Source organism: Podarcis muralis, chromosome 9 (assembly GCF_964188315.1).
Source record: "Podarcis muralis chromosome 9, rPodMur119.hap1.1, whole genome shotgun sequence".
Classification (NCBI taxonomy): Eukaryota; Metazoa; Chordata; class Lepidosauria; order Squamata; family Lacertidae; genus Podarcis; species Podarcis muralis.
Window position 1 is genome coordinate 47,054,159 of NC_135663.1, and position 23,243 is coordinate 47,077,401.

Below are 23,243 nucleotides of genomic sequence, written 5' to 3' on the forward strand. Positions count from 1 at the left end.
TCCTCTAGCCCAGCTCTTATAAAGTAACCAATTTCAGAAACTTCCACTAGGGGGAAACAGTTTCTATTTATAATAACCAACAATATCACCTTTAAGTGCAACTCTTACAATCCAAAGTTAGTTTCAGTTTTCAGTTACTTTATTACTCCTTTTTAGAAGCAGCCGGAGACAGTAGAAACAATATCTCTCTCTTATTTTGCTAGCTGTCAAGGAACGTTCTAAGTGCTGTCAATGGACATTCCAAAACGTCAGTCCTACTAGCAGCCCGTTTCCAGGGTCAGAGCGGCAGTACTTTACCTCTCTTTACTCTCTCCTGCAGGTATGCTTAGTCCACAACTTCCCCCCCTCTTCTCCTGCCTCCAAGGGGGGTTTTATACTCTTTGCCGATGGAAATTTAATCTTTCACAAAAGGCTTTCCAAGACTTCAGCTTACAGACTCCTTGCCTCAGTCTATTTACAAATAGGGAAGGCGGACTTCCTGTTTTGAACCTCCCCATTTTGATGCCAAATTAAACGTTTAAAATCCAATTCTCCCGTATCAGCTCTACTCATGGGTAATTACTTTTAAAATCCAAATTGTCCACAGGAAAAAGTCAGTGCTCTCCGGCAACAGCTATGCGGCTTCACTCCATGGAAGAAGCAGACGATTCGAAGCACCGCGCCACTCACCCCACGTCACTCCGGATCCCTGAAACCGGGTTTCCCCACGAGTAGGGGAGGCACAAAAGGTGCCCACCGAATCCCACGTTCACAGGCTTCTCCCGCCTGTGATTTTAATGGGTCTCCGCTTTCGCCGTAGCGGCCAGACCCAAATTTCCACGGAGCAGATTCCTCCCGATCAGAGGAAATCCGCCATTGCCCAGAGGCACCAACCCGGAAGCCAGCACCTTATGTTCTCAGGCTGCACCTTTGCTTCAAGTCCTTTTCTCAAATGCTACTGGCACACTCTGTCTGGTCCTCTAATGGGCTCAGACAAAGACCCAGGGCCCTATCATTTGTGTCAGACTTGGACTTCAGATACTATTGGACTCCCAACTCCCATCATCGCTGACTGTTGGCCTTGTTGGCTGGGAGTGATGGGAGTTGGAGTCATCATCTGAAGGGCTGCAGGCTCCCGACCCTTGTTCTATGTGGGTGAGATGCCATTAGCTGAATTTGAACTGTACATAAGTGCAGTAAAGACTTTTTCAATAAGTCAAAGACATCATGACTAGTGGACTGTGCAATTAACAGGTTGAGAAATTACTGGGCTCTGTATATTAACTGAAGCTTTAATTTATTGAGGTGTAGCTTAACACATTTTGGGATTTAAAACACAGTGTAATACAGTAGGGCGGTTTTATCAAGCTGTCCCATTTAACAGCCTGTGCAATTTAATGTGCTTCACAGGTGAAAACTAGGATGGTGCAAATTAATCAGGCCGTGTTGTTTATTGGAGCTGTACAAAGGTATGTGCCTCATGCAACTCTTTGACTTAGTAGAGGCTATGTGTGTTTAGTAGGAGCTGCAATACATGGAGTTCAGGTTACTATTAGACCCACATGTCAAACACAATGTGATACTGTAGGAACTGAAAGAGAAGTTGAAGAATGACTACTCAAAGTGGAAAGAAGGAAAAAGCTCCATAAATGTGGACTGAATGTTACCAAAACTTGAACATATTTTTTATGGGTGAAATTAATACTTTTGAACAAGGATACATGTGAAATTAGAAGAGTGAAATGCTGATCTGTCAGTATTAGACAAGCCCCATTCTAGCTGCAAGCGTTGAGTCCTAAGCAGTGTTGTCTTTTCTGGGGGGGGGGGCGCAGGGGGACACATACCCCTAAACATTTTGTGAATCTAAGTTTGGCCTCATTGAGGGACAGTATTTCAACATGAGAAGGAAAATGAGAGTACCCCTAAACATTTTTTTAGGAAAATAAAAGCACTGGTCAACTCAACTCAGTCTTCCAGAACTTAGCACACAATCAGATAATTAGCTGAAAAAGCGCTAGCAAGTATTTTGAAGCATACCAGTTGCATGACAGCCCCTCAGCACAGCTTTTGAAATTATTTTTTAAAGTTTTTCAAACTGTGCACTTCCATCTTTTCAGGTGACCTTTACTAGCTTCAGTTTGTGATGCTCGTATCTGAGACTGAACTCAAAGAAACCAGAAGAGGGTAGGATCATATGATTTCTAATTGCTTTCCCTGTTGTCCTGGCTTGTAAACCTACAGAACATCATGGGGTGATGATCCGAAAACAGACATTTTCCGCCACTGTCTTTGTACTATGAGATTCCCTTCTTTCTACCATATGTGAAGCAGCAGATGTCTTGTAAAGGTATATCTTTTTGCCCAGGCTTTCCCTGATCCACAAGATTGGACCTTGTTTTTATTTGTCTGAATTCCTGTATTTTGCTTTTATAGGCTTTTATTGATGTCATGTTTTTGTTTTGATCATATTGTTTATTTTTTTAATGGTGCACGCTGCTTAGAGAGTTTGTAAATATTGAAACATCAATTAAGCAATAAATTGAGAAGATTCCTAATGCTGTATACCACAACCCATGGGCACATTGACAGAAGCACCCACCAATTCTCCCTTATTATTTACAGCTCTTCCCAGACCCATTGCTTTTATAAAGGGAATGATTTTTATGTAATTTGAAATTCAGCCTTCTTCTGAATCTTTTTTGGTTAAAAAAATCATTCAGCATTTGTATGTGTGTGCAGTAGAAATATAGTGGTACCTCGGAACTCAAACGGCTCCATTCTTGAACTTTTCGGCTTCCGAACACTGAAAACCTAGAAGTAAGTGTTCTGGTTTTCGAACGTTCCTGGGAACAAGAATGTCCGACGCGGCTTCCGCTGTGCAAAAACTTAGCTGTCGGCCAATCAGAAGCTATGCCTCAGAACTCAAACTTTTCATAAGTCAAATGGTCTTCCGGAATGGATTACAGTTCGAGTTCTGAGGTACCACTGTATGTCTAAAATTTCTGTCCATGGATACAGATAGATAGATATAGATATACACACATATACATGTGTGTGTATAGATACACACATGCATACACATACTGTGTTTGTCACTACTTGTCCATATTTGAAAAAGCATTATTCCAACATAGAAATGAACAAAGAAACCTTTTGAAACAGATACTGAGAATTCAGAAGTCCTTCATAAGAAAAGTAGGTCCCTTATAATACTAACAAAATTGTTCGTCAATGAATACATTAGATTAACATGAAATATATCAGAACATGCTTTACACTAGGCAGAGATTATTTGAATTATGAGAAAAACAATAAATATTATTTTATAGACTAGCCAGGGGGGGGGGGAAATGTAATGATCATGATTTCACCCACCAATAAGAAAACATGTTGATGTCTTTAACTTTGTTCAATGAATTAAGTAATGAAGTAATAGCTGGATAGCTCACAAGGTATTCTAAGATGGTATACTCCAAATGATCTCGATCAAAATATAGTAAATATTTTTTTTCTAATCTAAAAATAGCAGGCTAAGTGATGGCAATAAACAAAGTCTGGATGCTCAAGTTACAATGAAGGAAGGAGTCCAAGCAATTAAAAACCTAAAAAGCAATAAAGTGCCTATGCCTAATGGCTTTATCTTTAACTTTTATAAAAAGATTTTGGAATATTTTAGCAAAGTCTTTGATGAAAGCAATTTATGAAGCCCATGAAAAGGGAATGCTTCTGTAACTGAGCACAGATTAGTTGTACTACTAATTCCTGGAAAATATAACTCAAATCTAGCATCTTATGGATCAATTTCCTTACTAAATCCTTTTACTATCCCATTTTAATTCATCCATTTTTTTAATTAGTTAATTTTGCAAGCTGTGCCTTTCCACTTTGCAAGGTACGGTAGTTTTACAATCCAGGATAAAGCGGTTTACAAATTGAAAAGCCACGTAAATGAAAGGCAGCAATCTAAAAGCACATAGGGTGTATGTGTATTTATCCACAGTAAAATAAGCTGAAGCAGCAGCAAGATTACAATAGCAACAGAGACTGTATTATGTTTTTATTCTTATGCTCCATAAAGGGCCACTGAACCCCTGCTCAATCTCCCAGGATTTTGTGGGCACAACAGAAGAACCACATTTTCCCAAATGGACTTGGTCATTCATTAAGCTTGTAATCTAAAGCACTGCCTCTTTGGGTGGTTGTAGGGTCCCAGTTGGGACGCGGGTGGCGCTGTGGGTAAAAGCCTCAGCGCCTAGGGCTTGCCGATCGAAAGGTCGGCGGTTCGAATCCCCGCGGCGGGGTGCGCTCCCGTTGCTCGGTCCCAGCACCTGCCAACCTAGCAGTTCGAAAGCACCCCCAGGTGCAAGTAGATAAATAGGGACCGCTTACTGGCGGGAAGGTAAACGGCGTTTCCGTGTGCTGCGCTGGCTCGCCAGATGCAGCTTTGTCACGCTGGCCACGTGACCCGGAAGTGTCTCCGGACAGCGCTGGCCCCTGGCCTCTTAAGTCAGATGGGCGCACAACCCCAGAGTCTGTCAAGACTGGCCCGTACGGGCAGGGGTACCTTTACCTTTACCTTTTAGGGTCCCAGTTAGCTTTTAGCCTTTCTATCAAACAAAGGCAGATTACAATTATGCAAACTATGCAAGTACACACATGTTTTACACATCAGAACATTTAACGGTTCTCAATGCAGATGGAAATGTTCTTTTAGCACAGAAAATGCACAGCCCTGGTTGAAACTCAACATACGCAGGAAGAATATACTGAGTCAGACCATTGGTCCTTCTAGCTCAGTGGTCCCCAGTTACCTAAGAACTGTGGACCCCCAGTTCTTCAAAAGCCATGCCATGGACACCCTACTTTTGAAAATGTTGATATCTCTGTGGTAGTTTTGGTTAGGTGAATGGTGCCACCATATCCTCCAACATGTTCCAGTGCAAAACCGAGATGCTTGTCTTTCGGGTCGGGCTCCTGTGCAAGTCATGTGACCCTCACAAGAGCATGGTGCCCCAAAATGCACATTTTTGGGTGCATTGGCCACAATCTCACGGCCAAAATTGGATGTCCTGGACAGTTGATGAGTATGTGGCACAGATCCCCTAGATGGGTTATGCGGACCCCCTGGGATCTGCGGACCCCCAATTGGGAACCACTACCGTATACTAAAAGCTATGGTTTTCCCAGTAGTGATGTATGGAAATGAGAGCTGGACCATAAAGAAGGCTGATCGCCGAAGAATTGATGCTTTTGAATTATGGTGCTGGAGGAGACTCTTGAGAGTCCCATGGACTGCAAGAAGATCAAACCTATCCATTCTGAAGGAAATCAGCCCTGAGTGCTTACTGGAAGGACAGAACGTGAAGCTGAGGCTCCAATACTTTGGCCACCTCATGAGAAGAGAAGACTCCCTGGAAAAGACCCTGATGTTGGGAAAGATGGAGGGCACAAGGAGAAAGGGACGACAGAGGACGAGATGGTTGGATAGTGTCTTCGAAACTACAAACATGAGTCTGACCAAACTGCGGGAGGCAGTGGAAGACAGAAGTGCCTGGCGTGCTCTGGTCCATGGGGTCACGAAGAGTCGGACACGACTAAACGATTAAACAACAACAACAACTCCAGCTCATTATTGCCTATACTGACTTGCAGGAGCTCTCTAGGGTATCAGACAGGTGTCAATCTCAGCCAGAGATTGAAGTCGGAACCATTTCCATGCAAAGCATGTGCTTTCCCTCTCAGCTACAACCCTTCCCCAATACAGTGTTACCTCGGGTTAGGTACTTAATTCGTTCCGGAGGTCCATTCTTAACCTGAAACTGTTCTTAACCTGAAGCACCACTTTAGCTAATGGGGCCTCCTCCTCCTGCTGCACCGCCGGAGCACAATTTCTATTCTCATCCTGAAGCAAAGTTCTTAACCCGAGGTACTATTTCTGGGTTAGCGGAGTCTGTAACCTGAAGCGTATGTTATCCGAGGTACCACTGTACTACACAGATTACTCTTCTGAAATGCATCCAGTTTTCCTCTGAAACCACTGATACTTTTTTTGTTTTGTTCCCACAACTGTCTTTGGGAGACTATTCCAGGGCTTTACTCATCTTAAATTTTCTTCTGATCACCAGCCAACAACATATTAATGGAGCGCTCATAGCTATTAGATCTTATTCCAAGAGCCCTGTACTTTTCATCCACAACTGTATTAATTCTCCTGAAATTATGGTATCAGTTATCATCACCAACACCACAAGGAATACATGAAATCTACCTAGGCAGGCTATTGATCTATTTAGCCATTTATTGTTTACTATAACTGGTGGTTGCTCATAGGCAGAGATTTTTCCCAGCTGGGGAGACCTAAGATCCTTGATTGAATCTATTTACGTGTAAACTATGAGTTCTACCACTGCGCAATAGTGTCCCCTTTTAAGGAAATCTGTTTTGGGCTGCTGTCTGATTGGGCTTACTTTGGAGTGAACACACAAAACAGGGATGATGTAGCTGTACAATCATCTGCAGTTGTTAGACAGAAATGAAGAACTGTTGGCCTTCAGAGTATCATATGAATCTGCCGCCCTGGAGATGATGTTGGATTCCCATCAGGGCCAGCTAGCATGTACTTCAAGATCTAGAAGGTTTAACTACATGCTATCTGACCCTAATGGGAGTCCAACCTCATCTTCTGGGCAGCAGATCCATATGATACTCTGTGGGATAAAATGTGCAATAGTACTGTTGTACATACTAATGGGTTAGGTTTGTGCTTTTTGGCCTGACTGGGCTTCTGTAATTTTCTTCCAGTTCTGCTTGCTGGGTGGAGCTTTTCCATCAGTCTAGTTGTGTTTAAAGACTGAACATGTTGACTAACTTAGCTGGTGCTATTTTCACATTTCACTTAAGTGCCCTTTCCACAATTTTATCTCTTTCCTCGACCAGATCAATCCCTGCCATTTCCCCCCCATTTAAAACTCTGATGTGTTCCCCTCCCCCGCTTTCTTGGTTATCAGACCAAGCTCAGATCCAATTAATGAGTCATAGTGCCCAAATCCATGCCCCTGGCAAAAAACCATACCACGCAACCCATTATGGTAAGCGAATTAAAAGACCATCTGAGCAGGTATCTGGTGTGTGTCTCAGTTCATTCTTCCATAATAAACTATGTTCTCCCCCTCATTCATTTGTCAATCATAGGAACTAAAGATTATCATTTGCTGTTTGTACGTGACACCAGCAATTTGCAAAGCCTGTTGGCAAGAAAATAAGGTTAGAATGACAGAGCGAGAAATTAAGCAGAAGTCTGATGCAATTAGGTATAACAATCAGTGCTCTAATTTCTGATTTATTGTTTCCTGTTTTCTTGCTGCGCTCAAGCCATGAATACTGTATGTGCTCCATATAGGTCAAACAATTGCCTTATCATTCCCAGTAAAACCAAGAGGTCACCGTTAACAATATTTATTTAAACATGCAGGATGCTTCCCACTGCAGTTAGGAAATTGCTATTGCTAATAGCTTGTTGGCACTATTTCCTCATTTACACAATTTTTATAAAGACCAAAAGCCCTAGAACCAGCAAGGGGGGGGGGGTCAGATGTCCAGTTATTCCAATGGTATATTAGCTGGGTGTTGTTGTTTTGTTATTGCCAGATTGCCTGTATTTGTATCAGAACAAAGTACATCCCAGTTATTTAAACAAGTCAAAACAAAAGGACTTTTCCAAACATCTGTTTAGAAATGGTGGGCACACAGAGTCCTTTTGCATTAACACTATGAAACATTGTCAGCTGTGAGCCAAATCTTGATCCCACTGAGATCAGCAAGAGTTTGCCACTGATTTCAATAGGATTAGGACTTGGCTCTTTAACTCTGCTCTGGCTGCCACTTTTGCCTTATGCATAGTTTGAGGTTTTTTGGACAACAGTCTCATTCTTGGTAATCCAGAGCCGTTCATAAAGTATTATTATATAATCACTACAAATCCACTTGTAATGCAAATAGCTGTTATTTTTAGTGTGACAGTTTTATAGCGATGCAGCACCCAGATTTCTGAAAAGAAATCTGCCCCAGAATATTATTGAATTGGGTTTGTATGCACAAAAGAAAGGAGGGAGAGGCAGGGCTGGCTATTAGGTAAAGTAACATGTAGGAAAACTGCAATACTTGAAAATTAGCTAGCATGTTACGTTTTTCTCCAGTGCTTTCAGGTTAGAAAAAAAAGGGGCTAGACAAGGCAAATATGGATTGCTCCATTCTGTTCCTCCTTCCACCCAGTTTTCCATTCCCACCATTCTGCTCAACAGCTAGTCAGCATTCCACAGCCACTGAGCATAGTCTTCAATGGACTGTTTTGCCACTGCCCCAAATCCATTTGTACTTTTGCAAATTTTGGGGTTCCCCCAAGCTTGCTGATACCTCTGATACCATACATTTTAAGCAGGAAGGTGTGGCTCAGTTAATTGACTAAATTGACTATAATTGACTAAATTGACCCAAATAAAAAGAGGGCCATTCTGGATTATATAGATGCACAGATTTCACTAGTGTGCCATTCCCTCAAACTCTGGTATATCTAAAGTTAATATGCCCACTAAATAACTTCTGCTTCTAACCAGCAATTTCTTATCTATGCGCAGAAAGATCCTGCCCATTTTTTCTCAGAGGTGGCTTAAGTGCATTGCAAAATATAACCCCTAATTTTTCTTCCAATTACCCCTTGGGCAGAAACGAGAAATTTCATTTTTGCCTCTCTGGTTTAATAATTTAATACTAATATTCCCTCCATTATTAGTTTTACTGGTAAACCAAGGAGCAAGCTGGCGGAGTCCAGCTGTGACCCCAGGGCAGGAACTTTCTGCCTGCTGTCACCTTCTGACAGTTTATGCTGTTAATTACTTCAGTCAACTGTAGCACAAGTACCTCTCTGTCTGCCAGCTGGCAGGCCTGAACTCGCAGCCTTGAAGATTTAGAACCTGCAACAAAGGGTTGTTAATGTAAACAGTTTACTGAATAATACACCCAGGCAATGGGAGACCCACCTCAGTAATCAAAGGTAGGCTCTTTTACATGGATGTGTTACCTTTAAAAGAAGGGACAAGCCTTGCTTCCATCTCCTTTCTCAGCCATTCTTCTCAGAGGAAGAGGAAGTGTGACATTCAGAGCAGAAAGAGAGCCTGCATTGTATAAAAAGTCATAGCGATTAAGACAAGGGCTCCATGTACAGTCTGGGCAAAGATGTCAAATGTATAAGGCCATCTTTCAATTGATTGATTGATTGATGGTTCGAGTTAAGGAGAGGATAACTGGGGGGGGGGGGCGCTCTTTGAAGTCGTTTTTAGTACAAAAATCTGTATTGCAAGTTTCCTGGACTGGCATTTTGAGTTAGCCAATAAAATAAAATTTGGATACAAGAAACTTGTAATGTTTGTTTGTATCCAATCTGTCTAGCCTCAATGAAATTCATGAAGGATCATGGGTTGCTGAAAAATATCCATCCACCCTGATCGAGAATGCCAAGGGAACTTCTATGTAAGCAAAGGCCATTCTGTGTGGAAGCTCCTTCCCTTCACCACCTTCACTTCAATGGAGGGAGCAGGTCATTGTACTCAAAGAAAGGCATGTGTACACAGAACTGACCATTTCTACTGGGCAGGCTTAGAAGTGTGCCATAGGAAAGGCTGAAGATGGGCCAAATTTAGGGGCAGACAGCCCAAGCGACCAGCTTAGATGCTCAGCTCAGTGAACTCTATCATGGACTATCTACTCAGGTGGATAGTGAAGCTGGCAATACTGGTCCAGTAGCCCAAAGTGGATGAACTGTTTGTTTGTTTGTTTGTTTTTGTGCTAGAATGTTTAGAAGTGGATTCAAGAGTCTCATTTGCTCTCCTCACCATGATCTGGTGGGTGAGGTGAGCCAAAGGCTTTCTCCAAACCCAGAGCTACAGAAGAAAAGGGATGAACCCTACCCCACTCCCAAAGTTTGGCCGAAGCCTTGCAGCTTGGCTCTGTGCTTGTCAAAAGTCACGGTGAATTGATCAGGCTTCTAAGCACTTCACTGCAACAGATTGTAGTTATTGCTCCGGCATAATTTACACAGGCACAAGAGAATGTTTATAATAGTAGTGCTACTGAGTCTCAAGCTTTGGAATTGTTGAAATATATACAAAATAATAATAATAATCAATTACAGTTGGGCCACTCCTATTGGGTCTACTAGACCCAACATTTTAAAGCAATGTAGCCTCAGGTTTTTTCCTGGGACCCCTCTGGGATTAGGGACCCTGAAGCTTAAGCTTCATTAGTTTCATAGTAGATCTGCCATTGATGCCACCTCACGGCTCATCACATGAGTGGCTGCTGCAGGAACCTGTAAAAATGGTGGGAAAGTTTTTCCATATTATGGGGGCTGCAAGCAGATATTTTCCAGAATCAAATAACATAGAAATGAGCATAAAACTTGCACTATATCCACTTGTATCCCATTAGTTTTCTGGAACTGGCTTTTACATCATGTAAAAGCTCAAATATAATGGACAAATTTAGGGAAACATTGGGGAAATGGAATAAACTGCCATGTGAAAGCAGCTAGAGTTTCATTTTAGATTAGATTAGATTTTCTCAGACATGGGTGGGTGTGTTGTCATTGTTGCACCACATTTCCACACACAGTACATTTTGTGTGTGTGTGTGTGTGTGTGTGTGTGTGTGTGTGTGTTCTAAAATAAACTTGGGAAGAAGCTGTTGGAGAAGAAAGCCATCTATGATCCATCTTGGATGAGAAAGTAGTTGTAATTGGCAATGGTTCAAGGCACTTTTTTTGTTTGTATCTTTGTCATTCACAACAACAGACGTAAATGTAAATGTAGTTTTTTTTCCGGAGTGGAAGGAAATGTCATGCTTGCCTTTGGCACCAAGATAGGCTTGTGACAGATCAGGTTGCTGCCCTCTGATATTGTCCAACAGATCTTACAATCAAATTTTACAAGCTAACAGAAGTTGTGAATTATAGTTAGATGGACCTCATAAACAAAAACTAAAACTTATGCATACAAGAGAATATTGAAAAGTTTGCAAAAAGCTGTCAACATGTGATGTGCCAGTGGATTTCTCTTCCTCCCATTTTATTGTGTCTTTTCTCTAGATAGAAGTATGTCTGCCAAGTATGTGTGCATGGATTTATGCTTCCAAATGAAACAAAGCTGTGGCATTATTATTCCAAAACCTCTCCTAACATACCTCAATTCATATATATTTACCATAGCTCAACTTGGTTATTGCTTGGGGTTGAGTTTGTTTTTTCTATGTAAGGCCAAAAGACCAGCTCTGCTTAAGTGTTTCTTTGTATTTGACATTATCAGCTATGATACTGCTGGAAGTGGATGCACAGAAAAGGTCACAGATAGCATCATGAGATGAGTGTTTGAATTAAATGGCTGTATCTTACAGTATAATCCATGATGCAGAATCTGAGTGGCCCTCGTGTACTGATCTTCTCTCTCTCTCTCTCTCTCTCTCTCTCTCTCTCTCTCTCACACACACACACACACACACACACACACACACACAGCATTTCCCATCAAGAGTTGGCAGCAGCCAGTTAAAATTGTCACCGCTTTAGTGGAATATCACCTGGCCATCTTCAACATAAATATATGAACCTACTTTAGTTTAAGACAGACTGCTGGTCTATCTAACCCTGTATTGTCTACTCCAACTGGCAATGTTTTCCAAGGTCACAAGCTTTTCCAGCCCACCTGCCTGAAATCAGGGGTCAATTTCAGGGTAAAGCCAGATGGGTTGTGCGTACCCCCCACTTTCCCAGGGCAGGCTTTTGCCAGTGTTTCCCCACTCTCATCAACGATGTAAACATTTCAGTGACTCATAAAGTCTCCCTTTTTGCTCTGGCGGCCAAAAAGATCAGAAAGAAGACCCTGGACAATATAGCAGTGAACTGTAAGGGAGATGCAGAGATCTAAATAGAGACTATTATTTGTGGCACGGCATCCCTTTATGTGTATCTATTTTTGATTCAGATTTGCAATGGCCAATAGCTAGTACAATAAAGTTATTTGGATTGGATTGTCCATTATGCAATGTTTCCTACAGGTAGTTTTGAAGAGTATAGAAATAACACTCATTTATGCATACATTTTTCTTGGGAATTGTTTGCAGTTTCTTTTTCTTTTTGGCCAAACACAAAGTTTCAGTCTGTTTAGAGTTTGCTTCATTATGTTGTAATTATTGATTGTTTTATTACACTATAGAAGTAAGGCTGGTGGTGCTCATACCAAAGATCACATATTTCTGTCTTGATTGGCTATTATAGCAAAAGCAATATATATATATATATATTATAAGTAAAAGCAAAACAGAGGCCACAAAACAATAGATTGCAAATCAGTGGGTGTATATATATAGATAGATCTAACTCTGTGGTAGCCCGTGGCCTGTCACAGATTAGTGATTTGCTGCTACTGTAGTTGTACCAAGAGTGCTTATTATTCACAAGGACAGTTAACACCAATGAAGGACTAATCTAAATTTAAAATGGCATCTTTCCTTTCATGTAACCTTTTAGCTGTTTGCCTAGGTGTTGATTAAATCCTGAGTGCAGTCCATTATTTTGGTCTTGCTTCTCTGTGTTTATTCTTCCACTTACACACACGCACCATAGAGACACATGCACATGCTGTATTGCTATTCTAGACAATAATCATTATTCCTTGAGAAAACTCTAAACAGCAACAGAGACAGGATTTGCAGAAAGGATGTTGGGTAGGAGGAGAAAAGAGGAGGAGAGAATGTTAATGCATGACAGCAGTGAAATTACACAGATAAATTTCCGAGTTCTTTTATCTTGTAAACATCCTAATTATCAACTTCAAAGGAACAGGGAAAAGACATTCCCTCTTCTTCTGTGCCAAACTGGGAGAACCAAGTCTCCTTTAAATCTCATATGGGAGATATGAGGAGCCTTTGAATGCATCATTGATTTTTATGAGTAGCAATGAGGTGAGAAGTATTCTGGTGTGTGGCACAGGCCTTCATTAAAAAGTGTGAAATGGAATGGCTTATAGTTAAAAGGAGCAATTTGTTCTAACATACTTGCTAAATTGTGTTGTAAGTATGCCAGGTCAATGGAGTACATTTTCCTCCGAAGCATTTGCATGCAATTCTCTGTCCCTGTTGAGGGGCAGTTCCTGCTAATTGCAAACTAACAAGCTGGCGAAACAATATTTATCCTGACATTTGAAAGGGAATTAACAGCAACTCACAAGAGGAGCGGAAGGATCCTGAAATGCCTTCAGTCTGCTGGTGGAGCCTATTAACCTTTGGAGTTAAAAAGCCTTGCAATTATAGTACCAGTACAGTGTACTGTATATGAAAAGCTAGCTCGAGTATTCCTTGAGCCCTTTGTCTTGCTCACATCAGTGATCTATTCACCTGACTGCAGAGGTGTATTTTGGGCAGTGCAACCAGTCCACTGCGCTGGGTGCTGAGCCTAGTGGGTGCTGCAGCTGTGACATAGTGCACTGAGCAGAACGGAAGGTGAGAGGCAGGGGGAGAGCCAAATTTTGGCCTTGCACAGGGCACTGCTAAAATTTGAAAGACCAAAGTCTGTCCCTGCTGAGTGATACCCCATGAGATCCAGGTGTTTCATGGACCATAAAGCCTGCAGATTCCACAACTCCTGATACTCTAAAATGCAGTTTCGAGTATGTAGAAGTTTGGCTTCCAACTGCACATTACATCTGTTCTTGTGAACTGGAAAGTCACACAAGCATTTGTGAAAGCAGGCAGTACTTGCATATGGGTACTTGCAGAATGTTGCATCTTTTATTTTCACCATGTTGACAGTAGATCAAGACGGAATTTCTAGGTAAGCATGTAATCCATCCCAACATACAAGTACTGTAAAATACCCCCCCTCAAAAAAGCATTCATCCTGATGTTTATCTATATACTTTCAAGTCTTTCTAAGACATGTTTGTTGCATTTATATCCCAACTTTCTCCCATGGTGGAACTCAAAGAACCAGGGTTCCCTGGTGGCCTATTATGTAAGTTCCATAATATCCATTATGTAAGTTACGCTGGCTGAAGCCCTGAATTGTGGTTGGCTGATTGTAGTGGCTATCTCTTGAATTGCTTTAATTGAATCTTAGCTATGTTTTGTTTGGGGGGGGGGCTGTACTTTCAGCCCTGCAGAGAAATTTGGCCTGACTCCAAAGAACCTGGACTAGATCCTCATACACAAGAGAGCTTTATACTTTCATTACTTAAACAGCAGCTCTGTAAGCCACATGGCAACTTTCTTTAGAAACTGGGGAGAGGGGAGGTTCAAAAACAGCTTGTAATATGGGTTAGCTGTTCAAAGGAAGGAAGTCAGAAATTCCACTAGGCATGTCCTATCCCTTGGATGCACCTATAGTGACTCTTTGGATCCCTGCCATTGAATATACATTAACTTTAATAATGCAGAGGGGGGGAAAGAAAGCAGATTTCCAATGTTGCGATTGCATCCCAAACATATTGACATGGTATGGATTTATATGCTTTGATCTAGATGGAAAGGGCTGGTGAAAGTTGGACTTGCCAGTCTTTTCCAACTCTATGGATCTCCAAGTCCCATTAACATCAGCAGAACATGTTTACAGATGTGTTTAGAATCAAAGCTGGGTACTGGAATTCTCATGTCATGTACTGAAATCAGTTGTACTACCCGAAGGTTCACGCTTTGAGGATCGTGTCTAGTTTTCATCGATGAGATGATTTGCTGGATGTTAAGTTTTGCTGCCAATTCCCCCCCCCCCCTGCGCACTGTTTTACTGGGTCTGTTTCTTGGGGTTTTGTACTCTTTTTATTGTAATGAACTGTTCTCTCCCCCTGCCCCCTTTTCATTTAATGTTATGCTTCATGCTTCTGCCCAGCTTAGGGAGGGAGGTGCGATGCTCCAACGGGTCCAAGAGCCTTTCTGCCACCTTTTCAAAACTAACCTGGCTTTGGAAAGGAGGCAGGAGGGCTGGTGCCTCCTTCCCAAAGCCCAATAAGCTTCTGCCTGACTTAAGGAGGCACGATACTCATGCGCATGGTGTCAAGATATCGTGCCCACCCAATTGCCCTTGCAAACTGACGCCTCTAGCCCTAACTGTTCCCCCATGAAAAACTTCACTGCACAACGCTGATCTCAGTCATGATCCTTCCACTGCAATTTAGGAAGAGTAGGACAACCATTGGTTTAAGGCAATGATATTTCGAAAGGGAATAGTTAAAGTGGTAGTGTTGATTCCTAGAAAGGCGACATAGACCAAACAGGTGTAAATGACTAGAGTAACCTAGGAAATGGTTACAGTTATCTATAAAAGCCATAACTGACCAGGGAGCAGCACAATAGGTCACTGGGGCATATGTGAAACTATTGGTCTGAAAGAAAGAAAACCAGATTTTCTGAGGTCTTGGGGGGAAAGCATGCTGAACAGGGAAAATGTGAGGGGTGTGTGTGTTTTGTCCACATTTTCATGCAAATATCCATGAAAAGTGAACGAGGAAAGCATGGCTATTTTGGACCATCACGGAAAGAGTGTGAGTCAGCCCAGATAACGATCCATGCAAATAAAGGGAGTGTTCTTTATTTATTATTATTAGAAGAGTTTGGATTTGATATCCTGCTTTATCACTACCCAAAGGAGTCTCAAAGCGGCTAACATCCTCCTTTCCCTTCCTCCCCACAACAAACACTCTGTGAGGTGAATGGGGCTGAGAGACTTCAGAGAAGTGTGACTAGCCCAAGGTCACCCAGCAGCTGCATGTGGAGGAGTGGAGACGCGAACCCGGTTCACCAGATTACGAGTCTATCGCTCTTAACCACTACACCACAGTGGCTCTCTATTAGTAAATACCTTTGTACTATATATACTGTTATGGCACTTCATTACCAAGCTGATTATAAATTTGAAATACATAAATCAGCAGGTTAACAAATAGATAAGACATAAGCAATAAATATTTCAGACTTCCAATACTGCTGAAATTACATTAGTCTACATTACATTATCCTATAATCTATCCTCAGCCCCAGAAATTCCCTACTCTTTTCTTATATATTGCACAACCAGTTTCCAATTATTTAATCTGTCCTTATACTCCCTCTCCTTCCTTAATGTTATCATTAGTTTAATAATACCCATCTGTTCCCATGGGCTTCTAATTAATTCCTTCTTACTGGGCTTGGGGTTGTACTCCTGAATCTCCACAAACACGATCCTTATGTATATATTTATTTAAGAAGGATGATAAAATGCAATGCAAAAATATGTAAATATAATTAAAATCTGTCCATAAGAATACTTACAATTCTGTATTAAAAGGCAACAAAGGTCATGATAAACAAGAATGTCTTTAGCATGCACCAGAATTGTATTGCCACTTGATACATAGGTGGAATATTCTTCACTTGTGATTCTAATTACCACCTCTAACGCTTTATCATTCACAGTTCCCCATCAAGGGGTCCTTTACCTTTACCTTTTCAAGGCTGTAGTCCACAGGAGTGGTAATGACTGAATTCTATACACCTGCCACTCTCAGACCTGCCCATCCTGGTCAAGAGTCACCCCCCCACACACACAATTAAGTAATGCTGAAATACACATGTCCTAGACACTTGGATTTGGACTACAGACATTTATCCTGATTATGAATAAATTGTTGAGTTTCTATTCATTTCTTTGAAATTCCCACATGGAATTGGTACCACCCCTTCAGAAAAGAAGGAGTGGCACTTCTCTGAGAGAGTGATGCTTTGGAAGAAATCTATGGCTTGCTGTCATAGAGGCCACCCGTTTTATGAGGCACAAAATTTCATGCTAAGAACTCAAAAGAAACTTTTGACAGACCATAATATGAAGTCTTTAGGCGCACACTTTCAAGTTCACTTACTTATTTTTTGACATATATATAAGGACCTCTGGTGCCAAGGTTATGAGGTAAATACCACATCTGTAAGTGTGCTGATCAAGCCATTCTCAGGAAAAGGAGGTATACATAGGAAGCTGTCAGGTCATTGGTCCATCTCGCTCAGGATTTTCTACACTGACAGACCACAGATGTCCAGGATTCTCCCTGATCTCTACTTGGAGGTGCTAATGCCCTCTACCACTAAGCCATGGTCTTTCAGTACTGCCTTGATAAGTGTATGTTCTTTTAAACTGACCACTGTCAAGGAACCAGCACAAAACCTTAAACAAATGCGACAGTATTGGGAAAGTCTTATCTGAAGAAAAAGCTTTTTTCAATCTGCCACTCACAACAGGATGAATTGGTTTCCTCAGAAGTTGGCAGGATCTGTAAGTGAGTGAAAATTTGGGCTATGTGGTTGAGAATTAGAGAAAGCTGGGCTCATTATGGGTTTTCCCCCTTCTTTAGTTCTCCTTTTTTATTGATTTTGTTCATATATGAAACAGAAAGTGCTGGCACACATTAGCCTTATTTAGCACAACTGGGAGATATTGCATGTGCAGCAGGTCTTCTAACATAGCAGCGGCCAAAAAATTGAAAACAGAGCTGCTGCAATGAAAGGTATTTTGTAGCGGAGTATCCAAGAAAATGGATGCTTTTGAAAGAGATGGCTTTTCCTTAAACATATAAGAGAGCAGAGGAGACAGAGCAGCCCATCACCAAACAAATTTCAGCTGTGTAAAGTTATGACATGGTGTAAATAAAAAAACTACCATCTCCTAGGATTGCTAAAGATCCTAGCATCATGTCCTCTTATTTTTGAAGCTCAGTGTGCATTCTTCTGTAGCCAAAAGAGGACCACTCATGCACCAAAGTAAGATATTGGCATGCCTGAATCCTAAGGTTTGCAGAAAAGCAAACATTGCTGAAGAAAACTGAGGGGAAGGTTGATCCCAAACACAGCCAATGAGGACTGAGAATGCCTGGCAGACACAAGGTGCTCTCTGATTTTAAAAAATCAGTAGGATGGGCAAGGCTGACAGACTGGAACATTGAACAGGATCACTGCACTCTACCACATTTTGTTGTTGCAATAATAGACTGCCAATGATCAGAACCTTTATTCTAGGATGGTAGTCTTCAGACCCAACTTTAGCCCAAAGATGAGTTACAGCACCCTGTATTTTAATTATATATATTTTCATGACAGTAGTGCAACTTAGGGCAAGTGTTGAAACCCAGGTTGAAGCCCAGTGTTTTAGAATACATCATAGGGCTCTCAGTGCTATACTCCAAATTACTTTTCATTGCCCATGTGCTCTAGATATAGGGGGTCAAATCTAATGCTACCGTTCCACTAGTGCAGCAGAGTTCTGTTTCCATAATGGAACTTTCCCCCTCCTCTCCCCTGCACCCCAAAATCTGCTCCCGAAGGTGCTCCAATTCCTGGAAGCAGGTTTTGAGGGTGTGCGGGGAGAGGAAAGGGAAGTTCTGTTTCTTGAGCAGACCTCCCTGCACACAGCATTGGACACAACCCACAGATTCCTGCTGGTGTATCCTCAAATATAATTCCAGCTTTTTGCACCATGAAATATCTGCAGAATTGTGCAGTATGCAGATTATTGTAAGCTATCAGTGGCAACGCCCAACATATGTCAAAAAGTACTTCAAATATATTAATTTTTTACCCCCATCATCTTATTTTGTAAATACTTGAAGGAAATTCAACAGAGGAGAATCCCGACCCTGATTCATAAGTCTCTGTTTATGTCTTTGAGATGTAGCCCATATGGTACAGAACATTGCAGCCAGCTGCTAATTAGGCACCCGGCATGCTCAGTACTTAAGGTCAGCTCAAACAAATAAGGACAAAGCTGTTGTATTAGTAGGATATATTATCCTGTGGATGGATTCATGCAGGTTCCATTAGCATTAATGAACAAGGCATTGCAAGTATCCAGAAAGGGGGTAGGAAGGCAAATCCTCTGCAAATCATGATTGGCTGGATGCAATTGGTACTGCATGATACAAATGAAAGCACTGGTTCCCTTTCCCAAATGCTAAGGTTACAAGAATATGCTTCTTGTGTTGTTCGAGCTCATTCAGGAGTCATAAATGTTTCTTATAATATCAGCAGTAAGGTAAAAAAAAGGTAAATGATCCCTGGATGGTTAAGTTCAGTCAAAGGCAACTATAGGGGTTGTGGTGCTCGTCTCACTTCAGGCCAAGGGAGTGGTGCTTGTCCACAGTCAACATTCCGGGTCATGTGGCCAGCATGACTTCTGCCACAATGAGACACCGTGACGGAAGCCAGAGCGCACAAAAACACTGTTTACCTTCTCGCCGCAGCAGTGCCTATTTATCTACTATCACTGGTGTGCTTTCGAACTGCTAGGTTGGCAGAAGCTGGGACAGAGCAACGGGAGCTCACCCTGTTGTGTGGACTCGAACCACTGACCTTCTGATTGGCAAGCCCAAGAGGCTCAGTGGTTTAGACCACAGCGCCACCTGCGTCCCTAATGCCAGTAATATGATATCCATTAAATTGTAAATGGATGCTAAGCAAGGCTTTGAGAAATAGAAATATCCTATAGATAGTATATTCAAGATGACACAACTGGGATTTGTGTTCTCTTTGTATCATTGGGTTACCACTATGATATTAAATATGTCAGGCCCAATCTAACTAAACTGAAGTGCTAGGATGGCCATTGATTTCAACAGAAAAGTTGAAAAGCAATCCTGTACAAACTTACTTGGGAGTAGGTAAAAACACACACATTTGGAATCCAAATCCCTTCTATCTCAAATAACGTTAACAAGCTCCAGCTATGTTGTATGAATGTGGAGAGGGAGATGTGGGATGAGGGAACTATTATAGAACCAAACACAAAGGAAAATTAAATAATTTGTCCGTTGGCACAGATTTCTGAGCTTCCAGAAACCCACCGAGTCATTTTTCTCCAATGACAATAATTAATCTCACTCCCAGACTGCACAGCCAAACATTTTTTTAATGAGCTTGTTAAGTGTGCTTACCTATCCTTGTTAACTCTGGGGTGGGAGAGTTTTATAGAAACTTGGAGCAGATGCTGGCAAGACAGATCTAACGTGTGGTCGTTTAATCAGAAATACCATGCTATGAAATATTAAAGATAAAATATTGGCCTTGGATTTTCCCCTCCTCTGTTTTGGTCGGCGTACACAGAGGCTATTATAGTGACTATTTCCATGCTAATGAAAAGAAAACTTAGATCTTGAATGCCATACAGTGGGTGTAAATTATTACAGTGGTTTCACATTTTCATGTGATTGAGGCAACAGAAGTAAGCTCATAAACAAGATACTACTAATTATACAGAGGAGAAGTCATAAAGTCACCAGTGGATGCATGCCTTATATTCATGGACACATCGTTAAAATGTTCAGACTTGCTATCAAATTCTACATTTAATACTAGACCCAACAGCATTAAACCCTCCCAACAAGAAAATCAGATTGGTTAATGATCCTTTTTTGTCACACAAGTTTTATATGTCTGCTGTTGAAGCAGCTGGGTGATTTTCTGTTTCTGGACAGCTTAATCACTGGATGATTAAAATAATTTTTATCTGTGCTACTTGGTACATATAAAGTCTGAAGATGTTTCAACATCCTGAGTTGCAAGTAGACATATTTAACACATAAGAATTTTCTGTTTTGTTTTGTTTTTAAAGTTTTTACACATCTTGTCTTTTTTTAGTTTTTGCTTTGGAGTGTGTGAACTTAAATAAATAAGTAGTTTATTTATATATATATAAAATATGTATATATCTCTATTCAGGAAAAAAAGAATCAGAGTGGTTTACAACCACTTGTAGGGTCTGGATTCTGTTTGCTTTACTGTAAGAGTTGTTTGTTTTTTAGTCATCATTGTCATATTTTATTTGGAGGTTCCTTCTGTTTGATGGCTTCATAAATAAAATGACCTTGGTGGCACAGAGTGTCTTCCATCCATTTTGGCTCATGGCCCAGCATTGGCCTAATCTAGACAAGGACAGCCTAAGTACTATTGTCTACACTCTGGCTATTTGTAGGCAATGCGTTCTGCATGGCATTGCCTTTCTGGGTGGTTTGGAAACTGCAGTGGGTGCAGAATTCAGCAGCCAGGTAGCTCACCAGAGCAAAGCAGTACAAGCACCTAGCACCAATCCTGACCCAACTGCACTTCAAGCAGCAGCACCCTCTCCAGTGCCAACCAGGTATGGGAAAATGTGGCATCAGTTTGCCATTTTTTCCAGTCTTATGTTGTCCTCCACATTTCTATATCAGCTTGTGATTTTTTTTTGGAACATGGAAAAAGTTATCATGAATATTCATTAGGATCTTAGTGTCAATTTCTCAAAACATGCACAATTTTTGGTATGCAATTTCCCCCAATAAGCATATTTTTGCAAAGCGATGTCCCCTAACAGAATGCATTTTTGTGTCTTGTATTTTCTTCTTCTAATATATGCATTTATATGCACACTTCCCCCTAGTGTATATTTATTTTTGTACATATAACCTGGCTGAAGAACTGCATTGTGCAATTCAGGGACATGCAAATTTTGAAGAAAGGCTGTTTTGGTTGGTGTATTGCTTTGGAAAGGGCAAAGTAGGTAGGCTCACTTTCAAATTTGAGCTTAAGGTAGCCTGGTTACAACAGGTGTCTCATCCTATTTCTCTCTCTCTCTGCTTGACACAGCCATGTATGTGTCATCTAGGGCAACAGATGCAGGATTCACACTGCCTTCAGGGGGTCTTCTCAGAAGTACAAGATCAACAAGTTAATTCTAAGTCTCCTATTTGGCAACTTCCACTCCTGATCCAGGCACTTTAACAACCAGTTGCATACTCTAAACCGTCTACGCAATGTGAGAGGACAACACACCCTTGAGTGTGTTCAGAAACCAGTGTAGCTCAGATATCCAATTCAGGCTTGGGTTCCTTTGGGCGAACCAACAACAGCTGCAGCAGGAGGAAGATGGGCAAGTGCTGTGGGCTTCGGACAGCCAAGAAGCTGGGCAGTCATCGCTGAGACCAGAAATGGCATGACAAACAATACAAGAAGGTGTATCTGGGTACTGCTTTGAAAGCCAACCCTTTTGGGGGAGCTTCCCATGCCAAAGGAATTGTCCTGGGAAAAGTTGGTGTTGAAGCTAAGCAGCCAAATTCTGCCATCAGGAAGTGTGTCCGAGTTCAGCTCATCAAGAATGGAAGGAAAATAACAGCTTTTGTTCCTATTGATGGTTGTCTGAACTTCATTGAGGAGAACGATGAAGTCCTGGTTGATGGGTATGGTCGGACAGGGCATGCTGTTGGTGACATTCCCAGTGTTCGTTTCAAGGTTGTTAAAGTAGTCAATGTTGTTAGCATTGTACAAAGGCAAGAAAGAGAGACCAAGATCATAATATCTGTGATGCTGCATTCAGCTATAATAAAACTGCTCATTTGACAATATGTTTCTGAGGAATCTTTTCATAGTAGTTCAGCTTTTTGTTAGCATGGAAGTAATTTCACAGTAAAATTCTCTCTTGTACAAGTTGGGTTGTTTTAACTTTTACATGGCTTTTCTTACTGGTCCTGTACAAGTGTGGTTTCTAATTGGACTGTATATGATTGCAGCCTCAGTTGCAGAAGAATTTGGTTCCATTCTGAACCACAGAAATGAAAACGGTATAAAGGAATGTGTGCATATTAGCGACACTTTAAAATTCATTGAGTCAGTTCTTTAATACTTGTGCAGCAGTGTGTCACTTTCTTTTAAGTATTGACATAACTAAATGTTAAATGACAATTTTTTGCTTGATGCTTATGTTGCTGGGCTTGCTTATTTAAAAAAGGAGAAAACTAAAAAAAGAGAGAGATATATCCAATTCAGCAGTAAATTCAAAATTATGGAAGGTAGGAAATGGGGAATGACAGTGAATATGAAGTTCAAAAGGGAAATAAACCCACATATTTTAATTTATTTTATCACATTTCCTCCAGTTAGCTCAAGATGGAGCACCCAGCTTCATGGCTGAGTGGAGATTTGAAGCTAGGGTCCTAGGTTCAAGGGTAAACTCAGCCTTTCTCAATGCAGATGGTCTTGAACTGCAATTCCCATCATCCCTAGCCAGCATGGCCATTGGTCAGGGATGATGGGAGTTGTAGCCCAACAACATCTAGGGAAGCAGAGCTGAGAAAGGCTCCTCTAACCACTGCTGAGTTCAGCCAGTTTCCCAGCCAAGCTTACCTCCAAGGGTTCTTGTGAGGGTAACCAACCACACCACTTTGAGCTCCTTGGAG

The 23,243-nt window shown here is 41.3% G+C and overlaps 1 pseudogene; it reads left to right on the forward strand.

The window, feature by feature from the left end:
- Positions 1-21,921: 21,921 nt before the first annotated feature.
- On the forward strand, positions 21,922-22,412 carry LOC114590361 (small ribosomal subunit protein uS12 pseudogene; annotated as a pseudogene).
- The last annotated feature ends 831 nt before the right edge of the window (positions 22,413-23,243 follow it).